Source organism: Cervus elaphus, chromosome 30, assembly GCF_910594005.1.
Source record: "Cervus elaphus chromosome 30, mCerEla1.1, whole genome shotgun sequence".
NCBI lineage: Eukaryota > Metazoa > Chordata > Mammalia > Artiodactyla > Cervidae > Cervus > Cervus elaphus.
This window is the reverse complement of record NC_057844.1, coordinates 81,279,502-81,298,647: the sequence shown is the minus strand read 5'-3', so window position 1 is coordinate 81,298,647 and position 19,146 is coordinate 81,279,502. Positions and strand designations below refer to the sequence as shown.

The following is a 19,146-nucleotide window of genomic DNA, read 5'->3' as shown; positions in this document are numbered from 1 at the left end:
GAAATGACGACATGAATCAGAAGATTCCTCCTGTTAGGGAGCTCAGAGTCCAGTCAGCAATTCAAACCCTTCACAAATAAAAATGAAGCATCTCAAACACGTGTAAAGAGAGGAGTAACAACTCTAATAACCACTCTATGATTTATTCCCAGAGCATCTTTTGTAAGAAGTATTTGTCCATTAGCAGCCTATGTCTTTGTTACTGTGGGTTACATTTCTTTCCTTTTAAATCTTTCATTACATATATGCCAACGGGCTGGTTCAGATGCTAAATTTAGTGTAACGGTTCTTCAAAACATCTTCAGAGTCTGCCTCAAGTGCCTGCCTCTGGCCTTAAAGGGCAAATCAAAACGTTTCCAATTGGTTTCCAGCCCACATTACAATGTGTATGTGTATTTGAAAGACTGTTTCTTGGCTATAATTGGTAGTTTTCTTGTAGCTGGTTCTGAGGAAAGAATTGCAGAGAGTTCTCTGTCTGCTAACAGTAGTTAGCACTGAGCTCAAAAGCAGCAGGAAAAAAACTGAAGTCTGAGGATCTGGGATGCTTGCCAGACTGACCTCCAGAGTTTCTTGCACCAGAAGGTTTCTAGCAGAGCAGACGCAGGCCTCCTCCTGTCGAGACCAGGGCTCTGCCTTTTAACTTCTCTCCTTGTAATGGAGAGAAGAAAAGATAACCACCGACTCCTTTAATTCTCTTGCACAGATCTCCCTGTCGTCAATGACACACGTCACACATGGATTCCTCCATACTGTGGTCAGGAAAAGAGAAGATTGCACCACGCATGCTCTTTATAGGAGCACGTGTGTCAGATTCAAAGAGGAAGTTACCACTCGTCTTGTCGGACGATGGAAGATAGCCCGTGATGGTTACTTCTCTCCTGCCCCCTCGGCTCTGCGCCGTGGGGACAGGGTTTGGCTGGATCGGATTGCTGAATGTGGGAAACGCCGCAGTTTGTGTGGAACGCCACAGGTAAGAGTCTGTGTGTAGCATCCTTCGGGATGCGGAGAGAGGCCGCCAGCCACTGGGATGGCAGCTTCGCTGCCTCCCTGAGGATGTCCTGCAGGGACACACCTTCTCGTAAGTCACCACCACCTTAAGGACACAGGAGAGAATGAGTTACCGTCACTGGGCTTTTCATCCCCCTGCACTGTTTTTAAGTCTCCTTTAGGTTAACTTGAAGAATAGATTCCAGGAAAGGGTTTGCTATAAGGCAACCGAAGTTTTCAAGCAGCATCTCCAGCCAAGAAGGTACCATGATTATGATAGCGACAAAGCAGTTGGAAGATTCTCGTTACCCTTACCAAGGTTTCCAGCTTCTCCTAGGCCTGAACAGAAATCCCTTCAGAGAGCTCCTTCCGTCTGACCACGGTCTCCACTCTTTCTGTGATGTGTCTTGATTTCAGATTTTGATGCCTGATTTCTGATGTTTTAATACGGCAACCTGTGAACGCTGCCTACATCAGGAAGACGGGAGATCTCTGAAGCTCTCTGTCCTAAAGTGCTAAGCTTTTTAATCATTTCATTTTCCTTAGCTTTTTACCTTGAAAATCCTCAGATATACAGAAAAGCTGAAAGACCAGAACAGTAAACTGCCATGGATCTACCACGCAGATTCAACAATTCACATTTTGCACATAAGTGTGTGTTCTGTGGCCACGTGTGTGTGCGTGTGCACACAATTCTTCGGCTAAAGCATCTGAAAGTGGTTATAGACTTCACGCAGAGAAGGCAGTGGCACCCCACCCCAGTACTCTTGCCTGGAAAACCCCATGGACGGAGGAGCCTGGTGGGCTGCAGTCCGTGGGGTCGCTAAGAGTCAGACACGACTGAGCGACTTCACTTTCACTTTTCACTTTCACGCATTGGAGAAGGAAATGGCAACCCACTCCAGTGTTCTTGCCTGGAGACTCCCAGGGACGGGGGAGCCTGGTGGGCTGCAGTCCATGGGGTCGCACAGAGTCAGACACGACTGAAGCGACTTAGCAGCAGCTGCGGCAGCACAGACCTCAGGACATTTCCTTTCACCTCTCAGCATCTAAGAAGAGAGAAACCTGGGACCTCCCTGGCGGTCCAGGGGTTAAGATTCCGAGCTTCCAGTGCAAGGGTCGTGGGTTTGATCCCTGGTCAGTGAACTAACATCCTATGTGCTGCGCAGCAAGGCCAAGAAAATATTTAAAATAACAGAACAAAGATTCCCCCCTCATGGAACCAAAGCACCATGATCAATCTTGAGAAAACTAAGAATTTCATAATATTATTAACTAGTGTGTTAGATTTATCTTTTTATCTTTATTATTTTAGATAAAATTAGTACTGTGCTTGCAACTGGCAAAAATTATCTTTCTTTTCCTGACCCTTCCTTCATTCCTCATAGCAACCATCATGAACAGAATCTTGTCTGTCTGTTTAGAAAAACACTGTATGTATATACTTGCATATGTGCATTCTCTAAATGATGTCTTTAGAGATCACACTTTGCACAATTGTTCATGTTTTCTTTCTTTCTTTTTTTTTTTTGTGCTAAATAATACATCTAGGAGGTGTTTCCTTATTAGAATGTAGATTCATTTTTTAAACAATCACATTATAATATATCACAGCTTATTTAAACCATTGGCCACTAGCAAAATTTGGTTTTTAAGCTTGGACACACAATACATCATGTGCAGCTCTTGGTTAGCGGCAGGGACAGTGGGGTTCATGGGTAATTACATACTCCTGTGCTTTTCTCAGCTTTATTTGCAATTAGGTTGAAGGCAATGGGCAGCAATGGGGATGCTGTACGGACAGAAGAGCAGGTGAGGGGTTCATGCTTCCCTCCTTCCCGGCTGTCATGACGAGGATGTCACAAGTTCCAGGGGGCAGAGTTCAAAGGTGGTGGAGGCTGGGTCTGGTCTGCCTGAATCCTGAGTGACCGTATGGAGCAGAGCTTCCTGCTGGTCTGCGTGACTGGGCTCTGCGTGTGATGACTCAAATTTATGTGGTAAGCCAGAAGATCTGGGCGGGGGGGCGGGGGGGGGGGTGCGGGGGGGGGTGCGGGGGCGGGTGTTTGTTACCACAGCCTGTGCCCACCTACCCTAATTTATACATCCTCACCATCTCGAGGTATTTTTCCAAGTATACCCGTAAGGTAAATTCCTAGTGGCGAAATTGCTGCACAAAAGGCAATGCCCATTTGAAATGTTGATAAATACTGCCAGATTGCCTTCCAATTACCTTCCTCTTTTTTTTTTTTTCTGACTTAAATATACAACTTCTGCTCCACTCCATTGCCTCCCTTCCCCTAGTTTGTTTACATTTTTCCTCTGTGATGAGCTTTAAAACCTGCAAGAGGCAAATGGGATGAGAAAGATTAATACCACCAGGAGCTTTCTGCTTGCATGTGGGGCTGTGTTTAAAGTACCTTCTCCTTAGGTAGCAATTGTTAAGGCACTAAATATTGCTTTGGTGCCAAGCTCTGGGAATTAGAAATATCACACACACAAATATGCATATTTATATTTACGTAGGACGCTGTACCTTCTAGAGGGCCCAGAACCGTCAGTCTTGCTTCATGATCACAATGTAAGGAGACATATTTTGCTCCTAGTGAGAAGATGCCTGGGCTATGACTCAGCTGTTAAAGAACCCGCCTGCCAATGCAGGAGACACAGGAGACGTGGGTTTGATCCCCGGGTCACAAAGATCCCCTGGAGGAGGAAATGGCAACCCACTCCAGTATACTTGCGTGGAGAATCGCATGGATAGAAGAGCCTGGTGGGCTACAGTCCACGGGGTCACAAAGAGTCAGACACGACAGAAGTAACAGCATTATCAGAGCGAGAACTTAGATCTCAGACTCCCTAGATCGAACTGCCTATGTAGTTGTCTGCTTGGACTATGAGTAAAGCTTGTCCTCATTGTCAAAAGTCTCCATTTATGGGCAAACACCTCCTCTCCAGGCTTCTTCAATATTCACCTGGGCCTCGCCTGTCTGCGCGAATTACAGATGATTCAGAAACATAAACTTTACACAGAGGGGTGCGCAAAAGGATCAGCTCTTAGCAAGACAATGATGTTGGTCCTGAACGAGTTTAAGGCCCTTCTTCTTTCTGCTCGTGTGTGTGGCTGTATTTAAAGTACCTTCTCCTTAGGGAGAAATTGTTAAGACACTAAACATTTGCCCATCCTCCTCCCGGTGAAGCGGGCTGGCCCTCCTCGCCCGGATCCCTTCTGTCCATCACGACACTGCCAACTTCACTCTGGCTGGGACCACACCCACTGACGTCGCCCTGTATCTCGGTTCCTCCACTCCCACATTTCAGCCGCCTAATCTGATGAGCGGTTTCTACAAGTGAGAAGGTTTTGCTCAGGAAACACATGGTTTATTTAACTCGGGCCTTCTGAAGACAATGCCCCTGTTTTTCTTGTTTCTCCCAGTAAAAACCAGCACGTAGCAAGTCAATACAGAATTATTTTTTTGGCAACAAAAGCTTCTCTGTAACATTCAAACTATGTGTTTCCCTGTCCAGAAGTTGGGTTGGTTTTGGCCATGGTTCCTTAGAACAGTGAGGACAAGCATAATCGTTTTTCTTTCCTTCTCTCCTCTTTTGCATGCCATGAACATTCCCAAATTTTTCAGAGGCATTAGAGACTGGGTGAGTCTTTCAACTGTTTCACACACACACACACACACAATCCATAGCTAATGGTGATAACCGAGAGAACACGAGGCCTGTTTGTTTTCTTTTGGGCGCTTTCCCTTTCTTTTTTGCCAATTTCCACAGGCTGGGAAAGAGCTTACAGGACTTGCGCTCCGTGGATCTGAGCGACGGGAGGCTGAAACAGAGCATTAACAAAACACATTAGGGAAAGATCAGGTTGCGAGAAGAGCAGGTTGAGCTGGGAGGGCGGCCTCCCCCTGAGTTTGGAATCCAGGGGTGTGCAGCTGGGTGCGATGGTACTCACCCCGGGAATGTTCCCCTCCCTGCATTGTGTAGGATCTGCCAGGCGGGACCTGACTATTCAACCCAAATTGTGGTCCGAGGAACGTGGTATAAAGGGATCTTTCAGAAAAGCCCTGCTGTCATGAGCTTCCGTGAATCGTTGCTCAGGGCGCGTTCCCATTGGCTACAGGCGGGGGTGGGACTCCGGCCCCGCTGCTGATTGGCTGCGCGTGTAGGTACTGAGCCTCCTGGAACCTCTGGTTTCTTCATCAATGAAAAGAGGCCCATTAAAGCTGAAACTCCAGTACTTTGGCCACCTCATGCGAAGAGTTGACTCATTGGAAAAGACCCTGATGCTGGGAGGGATTGGGGGCAGGAGGAGAAGGGGACGACAGAGGATGAGATGACTGGATGGCATCACCGACTCGATGGACATGAGTTTGAGCAAACTCCGGGAGTTGGTGATGGACAGGGAGGCCTGGCGTGCTGCGATTCATGGGGTCGCAAAGAGTCGAACACAACTGAGCGACTGAACTGAACTGAACTGAAGGCCCACCTTGAGAGCTGTTGTGAAGATTAGTGGAAATACCAGACGTCAATGGGTCTGGAAGACAATAGGCCCTGAGCAATGACCTCTGAAGGGTGTCTGTATCAAACGGCCCATCCCAAGGCTTGGCTTTTGATGGATTTTACTCTTGACCACAAGACTTTTTTTGCTGATTTTTTTCTTTAAAGTCTCTGTTTCTTTCAGTGGACCTAGGAAGCATTCATATTAAAGATGTTACATTACATAGATAGCATCTTTGTATCCCTCTACCCGGAGATAGTGAAGGACAGGGAAGCCTGGTGTGCTGCAGTCCATGGGGTCTCAAAGAGTCAGACATGACTTAGCGATTGAACAAACAAAATGAAGGGGGAAACCATTAGCAATGTTTCGCCAGAGAAAGGGGAGAACAAACTTTTTTTGCACTTTACTTTTCTGCCTTGACTATTTAAGCCAATTGGCCATGCATTTATACTTAAAGTTGAACTTAAAGCCAGTGCCATATATATATATATACACACACACATATACATACAAGTTCAACTGAATGGATTTAATACATATATACTCAAAGCAAAGAGTCAAGCATGACTGAGCACACAAACAAGTATCATCCAAACAGGAACCTCTCAGATAACCAGATATGATACTTGTTTACTTTTTGTTGTTGTTGTTTAGTGGCTAAGTTGTGTCTGACTCTTTTGTGACCCCGCTGATAGCCTGCCAGGCTCCTCCATCTATGGGATTTCAAAGGCAAGAATACTGGAGTGGGTTGCCGTTTCCTCCTCCAGGGGATCTTCCCAATCCAGGGATCGAACCTGTGTCTCTTTTGTCTCCTGCATTGGCAGACAGATTCCATTAATGAATTAAGTAAAAGCTTTAATGTGTGTCTGTTATCTTTAATATTAGAGAATATTTATTTCTTTCCATCTGTGACTATTTTCTTGAAGAGTCTATATCTTTATCCATATGAGTAATACATTTAGTTTTCATTAAAGGAAATATCTCTTTTTTATCATTTACCCCTCTATGTGCCTTTGAAATGGAATATTAATTATAACTGTGTGTCCATTTTTATATTGATTATGGAAGCATGATTCCACCTATTTTGGGAAAAATTGTGCTTTAACCCTGGGTAAAGGGACTATGTTATTTGGGCAGATTAAACCATTGGCTATGTTGTCCTACAAAAGCACCAAGAAGCCCCAGTGTGAGAGGCAATAAGTTATAAAGTTTTAATGCCGCAGGCTGTTCCTTGGTGCTGGGTTGCTGGGTGTCAGCCCAGGAGTTGGACATACAAACAGAGCGATGCAGAGCTCAGAGCAGGGCCTGGAATCCCGCAGATCTTGGTCTGCCTTCCAGATGACAGCTTAACTGTTGTGACCTCGGAAAGCCTTGCAGCACTCTGTTTTCTCCCCATAAAATGGCCGTAGTCATAGTAAGTACTGCATAGGACTGAAACGAGCCAATGACTGCAAGAGGTGTGTCGTAGTCGAAGAGCATGTGTGAACAGCACAATGAATAATAGCATGTGAGCTGATGAAATGCAGGCAGTTATTGTTACAAAGGCAAAAAATGAAGAGTTTGATGAGAAATGCAACTCAGGAAGAGGTTTTGCCCTGTTTGTCTGGGTGGCAGCATCAAATGTTTGGGGGGGATTTGACAGGAAGGTGCTGTCATGGCCAAGAGTATATAAGTCTTCCATATCTCCCAACCTGATAATGGCTGGGAATTTCCTTGGACATTTTCTGCCAATGATTCATACTTGCAAATTTTGTGATAAATATGTAACAAAAACACAGTCACAAGGCCATTCCCACAAAGGGCTAACATGTGAACAGCCTGTGTTACCGCTGGGTCTGGCACAGACAGAGAAGTTTCTGGGTCCTGAGAATGTATGAGGGTCAGGTTGCATCAGGCTTCAGCATCAGGCTGAAGCAATACAGCTTAAGAGGACACAATGTTTTCTGTCCTTCAGGATGCTTTTTGTTCTTTAGCATAGCTCTCTGGGGATGATGAAGCCAGCAAGTCTCAAAGCATGCTATGTATTATGCTATGGATTACTTCTTATTCATTTTCTTTCAGTTTAGTTCAGTTCAGTCACTCAGTCATGTCCGACTCTTTGCAACCCCATGAACTGCAGCTCGCCAGGCCTCCCTGTCCATCACCAACTCCCGGAGTCCATGCCCATTGAGTCAGTGATGCCATCCAACCATCTCATCCTCTGTCGTCCCCTTCTCCTCCTGCCTTCAATCTTTCCCAGCATCAGGGTCTTTTCCAATGAGTCAGCTCTTCGCATCAGGTGGCCTAAGTATTGGAGTTTCACTTTCAACATCAGTCCTTCCAATGAACACCCAGGACTTTAGGATGGACTGGTTGGATCTCCTTGCAGTCCAAGGGACTCTCAAGAGTCTTCTCCAACAACACAATTCAAAAACATCAATTCTTCAGTGCTCAGCTTTCTTTATAGTCCAACTCTCACATCCATACATGACTGCTGGAAAAACTATAGCCTTGACTAGACGGACCTTTTTTGGCAAAGTAATGTCTCTGCTTTTTAATATGCTGCCTAGGTTTGAGTAATTATTAATTATATTTTAAAAATAACTCTGTCCAAATTATGTTTCAAAATGTCTGCCTACACCTGAATCGAAGTCTGGCAAATTCAACAAAGAAGCAATAAACAGCAACCATGCCAACTTCTAAACCAGAAGTAGAAGGGATACAGGAGGAAGATGGCTTAGCCAATCACCAAGAAGCTTTCGAACCTCGGCAAGGATGCTCCTAATTGTAACCCAAGGGAGGGTGAGACAGGGTCTCCATAAGGGCTGCTGCTCCTGGGACCTCGACCACCAGTGAATGACATTTCCAAAGGCTCCAAACAGCCAGGGTCTAGCTGCCAGTTTAGTGAGAGTCACTTTAGGCTATGTGCCGGTGCGGGTCTGCTCAGGAGGGGCGGTGCGAGGGAAAGGGCAGGAGAGGAGCCAGCTGCCATAGCTCCCTTGGATCACCATCGTAAGCGGGTCACGCTGTGCGTGTGGCTTCATTTCTTGGGGTTCTGTGTTTAATTCCTGCCATGAAGATAATACGCTTGGCTCTTACCAGGACAAACAGATAGCTGTCATTGTGCTCCAGAGGCAAAGGGATAGAATGCCTGAGCTCAGATCAGCGTAAGGAACCAGTTGAGCATTTTCAGGCAAGGTCTAGTTAATTCGGCAAGAAGTCTCACAGTGCTGCCCCGGGCTGAGTGCAGGCTGGTCACAAAGCTCGTGAATTTCTTTCCACTGTAACACAATTATATGGTTACTTCACACACACACACACACACAAGACTGAAGGAAAGTTTCATGAAACGTTCACTCTTGAGATGCAATCTGCTTTTTACATACCTTTTGTTCTATTTCATTTAAAAAAATCAAATTCGAACTGGTTATCTATTTTTATATACAGTCATGCATATGTTTTGATGCTAGTCTCTCAAATCATCCCACCCTCTCCTTCTTCCCACTGAGTCCAAAAGTCTGTTTCTTTATAACTCTTTGCAGCCCGGTGGACTGAAGAGCCCGCCAGGCTCCTCTGTCCGTGGGATTCTCCAGGCAAGAACACTAGAGTGGGTTGCCATGCCCTCCTCCAGGGGATCTTCTCCACCCAGGGATCAAACCCACGTCTCTTTCATTTCCTGCATTGGGAGGTGGGTTCTTTACCCCCAGTGCCACCTGGGCAGCACAAATATACCAAATTACACTTTCACAATTTTATATAAAGCCCATATTATGTACTTGCCTTCAGTATCATAGGAAATGGAAGTTTTTAGTCTTGCTATGTCTGTTTATATTGTATGGCGGTCTCTATGTTTGTCAGTTTTATTATACACCGTTACTTCCTCCATTTGAGTTGATAAGCCTAGGTTTCAGTGGTACAAGAACAATGAAAAACAATGAAGCATGAACTAGAAGGCTGAACAACAACAGCAAAAAGTCTAACTCAATACGTTTATTTTGCAACTTTTCCCAATTTCCTATGGGATCAAAACCCACAATTTGAAAATCACTGATAGAGGAGTTTTACAGTTTTCAGAAAGAGTTCAAGATAAGATGGGCGTTAAGGGAAGGCCATCAGAGCCATGAACCAAGAGAAATATTCTTGCATCCACATGGCTATATTTCTTCAATCTTGGCTCACAATGAGTACAGGTTTCTAAATGGACCCCGGGCTCAGCTTTCCCACCTGTAAAGTGGGGGAACTGAAAGTACCAATCTCATAGAGTCATCATGACGGCAAATGGGTTAATATAATAAAAAAGGAAATTTCCTAAAATAATGTTGTTGGGACCTGCCTGGTGCCCAGTGGTTGAGGCTCCAATTCAGGGGACACAAGTTTGAGTCCTGGTCAAGGAACTAAGATCCCACATGACTCACAGTCTGACCAAATTAAAATTTAAAAGAATCATTTTGCCTATAGAAAGATTGAGATGTTATTGCTTTTCTTATTGTTATATTTCCATGTCATAGATTCAGTGAATTTGTAAAGATACAGTTATTTATCTACTTTTTATGGAGATATAACTGAAATATATTAGTTTCAGCTGAACAACATAATGATTTTAAAAATCAGAGCTGAGGATGAGTGCTCTTGCTACCTTATGCTTCTCATTAAAAATTGTTGTTGTGTTAGTCACTAAGTCGTGTCCAACTCTTTGAAACTCCATGGACTGTAGCCGGCCAGGCTCCTCCATCCATGGGATTCTCCAGGCAAGAATACTGGAGTGAGTTGCCATTCCCTTCTCCAGGGGATCTTCTCTACCCAGGGATTGAACCCACATCTCCCACCTTGCAGGCAGATTCTTCACCGTCTGAGTCACCAGGGAAGCCCCATTAAAAATCAGGCAACCATTAAAAATTGCACTTAAACGTAATAGTCAGAAGCTCCCACAGCACTTAACAATCAACTTACCAACTTACAAACCGACACGGCTTCCAAACCATCAATTATTAGCACAATATGCCAATGAGAAGAATATTGGCAAGCCTTCGCTTTACAGAAACCACAAGTTCCACGTCTCTTATGAAGCGCTCCTCCAAAGCCTCCGCCAACTCTGTTCTCTGTTTAATTGAACTGCGGGGCCCTGGAGGCTGGTTCCAGGATGCTGCTTCATCACGCCAGCATGAGGTGGTGCCGGGCCCGGGCGTGATCATCACCCCAGGGTGCGGGCCTGTCTAGGGCAGCTGGAGGGCCGGGGGCGCTGGCTTATGTCTGTGATGAGCCGAGGAGCTTCCGGGGGAAGGACTGTCAGCAAACCAGCACGAGATGTGGCTCGGCGACCTGGTCCAAGGCCCCAGGCTGAGGTCCCGGTGAAGCCTGATCCCGCCATGACAGTCTGCCCCCTCTGGAGGCCCCTGGCCTAACCCTCACATGCTCCCGTCAAAGTCCTGGGCAAGCGGCCAAAATCAAAGCAATGTACCAATTGAAAGAGTAGTTAGGGACTTCCCTGGCGGCCCAGTGGCTAAGACTGCGTTCCCAATGCAGGGGGCCTGGGTTCAATCCCTGGGCAGGGAATTAGTTCCCAAGGGCCTGCAATGGAAGATCTTGCATGCTGCAATGAAGATGGAAGATCCTGTGTGCTGCAGCTAAGAACTGGTTCAGCCAGATAAATAAAAGAATCTTTAAAAAAGAGAAGAAGAGCAATGTGACTGAAGTCTGTGCTGCCTGGTGAGAGCCCAAGGCCTCGCTTCAATTCAGAAAACATCTCAGCCTGCCGATCACCCACCGGGCAGTGAGCCGGGAGCGCCCCGGAAGGCCACGTGGGCCCTGACGGGACGGCTCCGACCAGCACAGGCAGCAGACTCTTCCACGGGGGCGGCAGCACCACGGGCCCCTCTCAGGCGGCTATGCTGGCATCACCCCAGGCGGCCGTGACACGGGTAACTTGGCCCCAAGGAGGAGATGTTTCGGGGCAGCTGTAGCCAAGGCAGGAAAAAGCGTGACGAGCTCCTGGTCATCCATAAGACTTGAGGAACCCATATCACACTCCCCCGGCAGCCACCCACTAAAGGGAGCTTAAAGGAGCTTAAGCGGGAGGCGAACTTGCGTCCCTGTGCACACTGACTGCAGCCCTGAGATTGAACGACGCCTGCTCCTTGGGAGAAAAGCCATGGCAAACCTAGACAGCATGTGAAAAAGCAGAGACATTACTTTGCCAGCAATGGTCTGTATAGTCAAAGATTTGGTTTTTCCACTGGTCAAGTATGGATGTGAGAGTTGGACCATAAAGAAGGCTGAGAGCCAAAGATTGATGCTTTTGAACTGTGGTGTTGGAGAAGACTCTTGAGAGTCCCTTGGACTGCAAGGAGATCCAACCAGTTCATCCTGAAGGAGATCAGTCCTGAATATTCATTGGAAGGATTGACGCTGAAGCTGAACCTCCAAAACTTTGGCCATCTGATGTGAAGAACCAGAACCAACTCATTGGAAAAGATCCTGATGCTGGGAAAGATTGAGGGCAGGAAGAGAAGGGGACAACAGAAGATGAGATAGTTGGATGGCATCACCGACCCAATGGACATGAGTTTGAGCAAGCTTCAGGAGTTGGTGATGGACAGGGAAGCCTGGCGTGCTGTAGTCCATGGGGTCACAAAGAGTCGGACACGACTGCGTGACTGAACTTTACTGAGTAAATTTACTGTGCTGCATGCGTGGGGCTTCCCAGGTGGTGCTAGTGGTGAAGAATCCATCTGCCAAAGCAGGAGATGCAGGTTCAATCCCTGGGTTGGGAAGATCCCCTGGAGTAGGAAATGGCAACCCACTCCAGTATTCTTGCCTGGGAGATCCCATGGACAGAGGAGCTTGGAGGGCTACAGTCCTTGGGGTTGCTAAGAGTTGGACACGAGTGAGTGCCTGAGCACTTACATATGCACATTGCATACTTGAAAGTTGCTAAGAGACTAGATCTTAAAAGCTTTCATCACAAGAAGGAAAAAAGTGTGTGTAACTAAGTGTGGTGATGGGTGTTAACTAGGCTCATTAAGATGATCATGATGTTGTACATCTGAAACTAATATAATGTTATGTGTCAATTATATCTTTAAAAGAGAGAGAAGTCGAGTTGGTCAGACATGTCATATCTAGAAAGATGGGCTGAGTCAAGGAGCAGGCGGGTAGCAGAAGTCAGGCCTCGGAAGATGAGTCAAAGCCGAGATGGAAACTGCAGACCAAACAGACAGGAGTCAAACCGCGGCAGGGAAACCAGAAGTCAGAGGCAGAGCAGGAGACGCGCGGGGGGAGCCTGGGGTCTGTGAAGGCGAGCCAGGGGCCCTCGCCTGTCCATGCCACGGCCAGGGCTCAGCGGACTCGGTGCCGGGCACCGCCCTCCCAGCTGAAACCAGGAGGACTCCAGATGTGGCACGGCCCGCCCTTTGCCCAGGCTGGTCTCAGGCACCAGACAGTCACCCACCCTAGGAAAGGAGGAGGGACCAGTTGCCCAATTTCAAGAAGACTGCTTCACAGCTGAGGAGGAGCCACTTTTGTACCAGTGAAGAGACTTAAAGACCCTTCTAGCAATCTGGTGAAGCTAAAGGGTCCCTACTAGGAACAATATTTTAAAACCCATCGCATAAAAATATAAGACAACACAGACACTGCAACTGAAAGTGGGGTCCGCCTGCTCGCCCCCCTAAAGCCAACAAAGAGGCATGGTTGGTTGGTGGAACGGAAAACTTGCTTTATTTTGGGTGCTGGCAAATTGGGGGTCAGTGGGGGGGCAAATGCCTGTCCAGTCCTCCCCCTGCCCCACTGACAACCAGGGGACGAGAGCTTCTGTAGGCTGCGGGAGGGGGCTCCGTGCAGAACCAGCACCGTCAGCTCTGACCCTTGTCTTGACACTGGTCATCGGCCGTCTGACCAGCATCGTCTGATGGCTTTAAGGACAGTCGGTCTCCGGTTCTAGGGTCGGCTTGGTCCCATGTCTTTGAGGCCAGTTCTCAGAACTGCGGCAGCTTCTGTCATGGCTACGGTCTGGTCCCCGTGTACCTTCTCCCACCTGCTGGGGGCTTCAGTGTCCACAAGACCGCTCACAGGATATGAATGTTGTCTATAGCCCATGAAGAGGAAATGAAGGTCCTTGACTATTCCTGACGATTAAACTATTATTATCTAGTTTTGTTGGACTGATTTTCTTTGTTTCTGCCTTTTCTCCTTCCTCTCATTAAACTTTTTCTTTGGCTAAAGTTTTCCCAAAGGCAAAAGGCAGGCAGAACACCATAGGGACCTGCTGTTTCCAAACCAATTATATTGAAGCAGAGCTATCAAAGGAAACCAAATATCAAGAAATAGAGTTACTAAAATATTAGAATAGCTGCGTTATTGTAATCTCAGGGTCTCTTCTTTATTAACTCATTGAACGGCAAGGTCTGCATGTAACTCAGGAGTAGTGATGAGTGGTGATGACATTTCAAGGTATTTGTGCCTCCTTCCGTGTGCTGTGAAAATAGCTGCATTTTCCATTGGTGATAAAGCCACACTTCATCTCACACATTCTTTCAGTGGGGGCATGGTATGTGTCCTTGCTTCTCAGAATAGTGTGGTGCTCACCGCTGGAGCTCACGACAAAGCAGTTTCCACTGATGCTACTGAGGCACTTAGAGTCAGCCCTTCCATCTTCCAAATTCAGAACCCCGAGGAGGAATGTTACTATTCAGTAACATTAAAAAGGGCTTGAACACACTGTTTTTCTTCAGAGTAGGAGCTCTCCGGCTTCCCTAGTGGCTCAGTGGTGAAGAGTCCGCCTGCCGATGCAAGAGACAGGGGTTTGATCCCTGGTCTGGGAAGAGCTCACATGCCGCGGAGCAATTAAGCCCGTGAGTCACAACTGCTGAGGCTGTGCCCTGGGGCCCGGAGCTGCCGCTGCGGAAGCCTGCAAGCCCTAGAGCCCGCGCTCTGCAAACCAGAGGCGCCACCACAGGAGAAGCCCGCGCACCACAGCTGGGAAAAGCAGTCCCTGCTCGCCACAACTAGGGAAAAGTCCATGCAGCCCTGAAGATGCGGCAAGTCAAAATAAATTAAAGAATAAACAAAAAATTTAAAACACAGTAGGATCTCTCAAAAATATCCAACCACGCACACACCACACCAAACATAATTTGCTTATAATTCCCTATGTAGATGTTCTGTGTAAATGTGCGTGTGTGCACAGTCGTGTCTGACTCTTTGAGGGACCCCATGGACTGTAGCCCGCCAGGCTCCTCTGTCCATGGGGTTTCCCAGACAAGAATACTGGAGTGGGTTGCCAGTTTCTACTCTAGGGGGTCTTCCTGACCCAGGGATCCACCTGCATTGCAGGCAGATTCTTTACCTCTGTGCCACCTGGGAAGCCCCATTCTATGTAAATAGACTTTTAACTTATGTTAGAGGATTCGTCACAGGAACAGCAAGTGTGAGCAGTCTCCAGGATCAGAGCGAGAGAGAAGGGGGGGAGGGGAAGTGGCCGAGGAGGACTAGGAGCTTCAGTAAATATCAGAGGCCTGAGGTTTGGCTGCAGATCCCCGGGGAGCGGTGGAAGGTTTGGGGCCCTGAGTGCAACAGAGCAAAGCAGAAACTGCAACAATCACTACAATCATCGGACATCAGAAGAACATGAGACATTTTATTTTTTCAATGAAAATATTTCCTTCGGAAATAGGTGAAAGGATGCTTGTAAAGATAATGCATTCACCATTTACATCTTGATTCACTTTAACATACTCAAAGCGAAAAGTGTTTCTATTCAACTGTCCTGAAAACAATTCACGAAATGAGGAAATCTGAGGCATAAACAGCAGGGACCAAACTGAATAGGCTCTCCCAGCCTTGCAGGGTCCCTGCTTCCTGATATTCACAAAGGTAAGCCATCCGCAAACATAAACAGCATTAACGTGGGTGAGAGATGATGGTTGTGTCGGTTTGTTTTATAGTGGTTATAATCAATAAGGTGTTATTTGCAACTAAATAAACCATGTAGTCATTCTAGAGATTTGGTCTAAAAAGCTCTTGTCAAAACTAAACTTGTCTACAGAGGCAATAAACCCAGAATATCCAGCACAGTAGTAAAGAAAAACTCAGTTGCAGGATTGACACCACTTGACTTCAGGAATTATGAGACCTAGTAATCAAGACTGCTTAGTAAAAAAACAGACAAAATAGGCAATCCAAGAGAACAGAGAGAGCCCATTCAACCCAATAAATACAGTCAATGAATCTTGGGGAAAAAGGAACAATGATAACACAAATGGAGAAAAGACAGCCTTTCCAGAAAAAGGTGCTGGAACCACTGGACGTGCAAAAAAAAAAAAATTAATTTAGACACCTTACACCCATCACCAAAATCAACTGAAAATGAATCACAGACATAAATGTAAAACTCAAAGCTATAAAACTCCTAGAAAATAATATAGGGGAAAGCCTAGCTTACCTTGGATTTGGCAATGACTTTTTACCTGGTGACTCTGACAGTAAAGAATCTGTGCCCAGTGTGGGAAACTGGGTTTGATCCCTAGGTTTGGAAGATCCCCTGGAGAAGGGAATGGCCACCCACTCCAGTCTTCTGGCCTGAAGAATTCCATGGACAGAGGAGCCTGGCAGGCTTTTGGGGCAACAAGCAGTCAGACATGACTCAGTGACTAACACTTTCAGATACAAAACCAAAGGTATGGTACGTGAAAGAAATAATTGACAAGCTGGACTTTATTAAAATTTTAAAATTCTGCATTATAAAAGACACTGCCAAGAGAATGAAAAGACAAGCTAGAGAGTGGGAGAAAATATTTGCAAATGCATATCTGATAAAGGACTGTTCGCCAAAATACACAAAGAACTCTTAACACTCAACAATAAGAAAATAACTCTAAAAATGGGCCAAAGATTTTAACGGACACCTCACCAGAGAAGACATGCACGTGGCAAATAAGCATTTGAGAAGATGCTGCACATTTTATGTTATCAGGAACACTCAGATTAAAACAGAGAAACACCTTTGAGATGCTCTAAATCCAGATCACTGACAATGCCAAGAGCTGGTGAAGAAGCAGAGCATCGGAAGATGGGGTTTCTTCCAAAACGAAGCATTCTCAAACCATGTGATCCAGCAACTGTGTTTGCCTCTGCGTTTAGCCAAAGGAGTTGAAAACTTAGGTCCACACGAAAACCTGCACCCAGGTGTTCAGAGCAGCTTCGTAAATGCCAAAACTTGCAAGGCGCCAAGATGTCCTTCAGTGGGGGAATGGAGAAATAAACCATGGTGCATCCAGACAATGGATATTATTCAGTAATAAAAAGAAATGAGTTATCAAGCCCTGAAAAGACATAGAGGAAACTTAAATACACATTAGTAAGTAAAAGAAGCTAGTCTGGAAAGGCTGCCTACTACATAACTGGGCTTCCCTGGTGTCTCAGCTGGTAAATAGTCCGCCTGCAATGCGGGAGACCTGGGTTCGATCCCTGGGTTGGGAAGATTCCCTGGAGAAGGGAAAGGCTACCCACTCCAGTATTCTGGCCTGGAGAATTCCATGGGCTGTATAATCCATGGGGTCGCAAAGAGCTGGATACGACTGAGCAACTTTCACTTTCACACTTTTCACTACATAATTACAACTATATGACATTCTGGAAAAGGCACAATTGTGAAGACAGAAAAAAGATTAGAGATTGTCAGGGATTTAGGGGGGTGGAGGATGAATCGGTGAAGCATGGAGGATTTTTAGGGCACCCGAAATATTCCGTAAACACCATAAGGATGGATACGTGTCATTGAACATTCGTTTGTTCAAACCCAGAGAAGGCACTACACTAGACTGAGCCCTGGTGTAAACCACAGTCTTTAAGGGGTTATGATGCATCACGCAGGTTTATCCACTGCAGCAGATGTCCCATCCAGCGGCGGATGGTGGTGATGGGGGAGGCTGAGGGGGAGGGATTTTACAAGAAATCTGGTAGCTTCCCCTTAAATTTGCTGTGCCTCTAAAACTACTTTAAAAATAATAATAATGTTTAATTTTTTAAAAAGACAGGAACTTACTATTTCTTCCAGAATACTCTTCTTGGGTTTTCTTTACTCATGCCAGTGTTTTTTAAATTTTGTTTATTTATGGCCGCACTGGGTCTTCATCGCTGAACGAAGGGGCTACTCTCAAGTTGTAGGGCTCGGACTTCATTGCACCGTCTCTTGTCATGGAGCGCAGGCTCTAGGCGTGTGAGCTTAGTAGTTGAGGTGCTCGGGCTTAGTCGCTCCGAGGCACGTAGAAGCTTCCTGGACGAGGCATCAAACCTGTGTCCCCTGCATTGGCAGATGGATTCTTATTCACTGGACCACCAGGGAAGGTTTTATGTTCTTGTAAGCATCCAGGCTGAACACCGTAGTGAAGAGACAGCACCGGGAAGCAAAGACAGGTCCACAGTGTGGGCTCTTCTGAAGGTAAGTGACGGGATTGCCACGCTAGTCAAGGGCAGGAATGAAAGCAAGCAAACACAAAACCCAGCAGAGATGACTGTGGAGGAACACGACTTGCAAATCATGACAACTGAATATGATGTATCGATCTTGTCTGAACCCTGATTTGAACAACCCAACTGTAAAAAGACATTTTTGAGACCATTGGGAAATTTGTTTATAGATCGGGCGTTAGATGAATCAAAAGACTATTGATGACAATGTTGTTGATCAACTATGTGTACCTGTGTGCAAAGTCACTTCAGTGGTGTCCGACTCTTTGCGACCCCAGGGACTGTAGCCCCCCAGGCTCCTCTGTCCATGGGGATTCTCCGGGCAAGAATACTGGAGTGGGTTGCCCTGCCCTCCTCTGGGGGATCTTCCCAACCCAAGGATCAAACCCGAGTCTCTTATATTTTCTGCATTGGCAGGCAGGTTCTTTACCACTAGCGTCACCTGGGAAGCCTGCTAATCAAATATTCTCCAATACAAAATAAAAATGAAAAAAAAAGAGAGACTATTGCTGATTTCTTGGGACATGGCAGGAAGTCAGCCTGCTTGTCAGAGATGCAAAATGCAGTGACAGGCTCTTCAGGGTTTATTTCCTATAAAATTCTTGAGCAAAGAAAAAGCGCAAATAAAGCTAATATGACAAAATCTTGAAAATCATTAAATTTGTGGACTGGGTGTGGACGATCATTACACTATTCTGGTTTGAGGTACACACGCAAAGTTGTATAATATGAAAAAAAAGTAACGCAGCTTTGATGTTTCCCCTCTCTGTTTAATTATTTCCAGTGTTCTATCACGCTGGATGTCCCTACAGCCTGGCAAACCGTCCTTTCCTCTTTCACTCCTGTGTCCCAGTTGCATCCCTCATGACTGGTTTGGGCCCAGGATCAGCTGACATCCCTCCTCCGCCACCGAGCACCTGTCCGTCCTCTGACCTGGAGCCCAGCAAGGCCCATCACTCTCTTTTTTTCAGGAGAATAAAAACAAGTCTATTGTTATTTTTATTATTTTATTTTTCAAGTATAGATGATTTGGGCTTTCCAGGTGGCACTAGTGGTAAAGAACCTGCCTGCCAATGCAGGAGACATAAGAAACGTGAGGTTGGATCCCTGGGTCGGGAAGATCCCCTGGAGGAGGGCATGGCAACCCACTCTCCACTATTCTTGCTTGGACAGAGGAGCCTGGTGCGCTACAGTTCATAAGGTTGCAC

At 46.2% G+C, this 19,146-nt stretch overlaps 1 long non-coding RNA gene across 1 annotated transcript; it reads left to right on the top strand.

Annotated features, from left to right (window-relative positions):
* Nucleotides 1-605: 605 nt before the first annotated feature.
* Nucleotides 606-5,257, top strand: LOC122686839. The gene is made up of 3 exons (XR_006338915.1): nt 606-970; nt 2,735-2,984; nt 3,591-5,257. It is a non-coding gene; the product is annotated as an uncharacterized LOC122686839 (long non-coding RNA).
* The last annotated feature ends 13,889 nt before the right edge of the window (nt 5,258-19,146 follow it).